Here is a 930-nt window from a genome sequence, read left to right as displayed (position 1 = left end):
GACAAAGACTAAATCAAATGCCTTACATATGCTTAAAGAGCTAATGGAGGCCAGGTACAGTGGCTCACTCCCGTAATCCCAGCACTTTGAGAGACAGAGGCAGGTGAATCACCTGAGGTTGGGAGTTCGAGACCAGCCTGGCCAACATGGTAAAACCTTGTCTCTACTAAAATTACAAAAATTAACCAGGCATGGTGACAGGCACCTGTAATCCCAGCTGCTCAGGAGGCTGAGGCAGGAGAATCGCTTGAACCTGGGAGGTGGAGGTTGCAGTGAGCCGAGACTGTGCCATTGCACACTCCAGCCTGGGCAACAAGAGTAAAACTCTGTCTCAAAAAAAAAAAAAAGACAGAGAGAGAGAGATAATGGAAACCTAAGAAAATAACTAAAGGAAACCAGGAGAATAATATATGAAGTGGAGAATATCAAAAAAGAGACAAAAATAGGGGGGCGGAGCAAGATGGCCGAATAGGAAGAGCTCCAGTCTCTAACTCCCAGCGCAAGCGACACAGAAGACCGGTGATTTCTGCATTTTCAACTGAGGTACTGGGGTCATCTCACTGGGGAGTGCCGGACAATCGGTGCTGGTCAGCTGCTGCAGCCGGACCAGCGAGAGCTGAAGCAGGGTGAGGCATCGCCTCTCCTGGGAAGCGCAAGGGGGAAGGGAATCCCTTTTCCTAGCCAGGGGAACTGAGACACACAACACCTGGAAAATCGGGTAACTCCCACCCCAATACTGCACTTTAAGCAAACTGGCACACCAGGAGAATATATCCCACACCTGGCCGGGAGGGTCCCACGCCCACGGAGCCTCCCTCATTGCTAACATAGCAGTCTGCAGCGATCTAACCACAAGGCAGCAGTGAGGCTGGGGGAGGGGCGCCCGCCATTGCTGAGGCTTAAGTAGGTAAACAAAGCCGCTGGGAAGCT

This window comes from Rhinopithecus bieti, unplaced genomic scaffold (genome assembly GCF_001698545.2).
Source record: "Rhinopithecus bieti isolate Rb0 unplaced genomic scaffold, ASM169854v2 scaffold_49371, whole genome shotgun sequence".
NCBI lineage: Eukaryota > Metazoa > Chordata > Mammalia > Primates > Cercopithecidae > Rhinopithecus > Rhinopithecus bieti.
The sequence above is the reverse complement of the archived record's forward strand: the minus strand, read 5'-3'. Positions refer to the sequence as shown.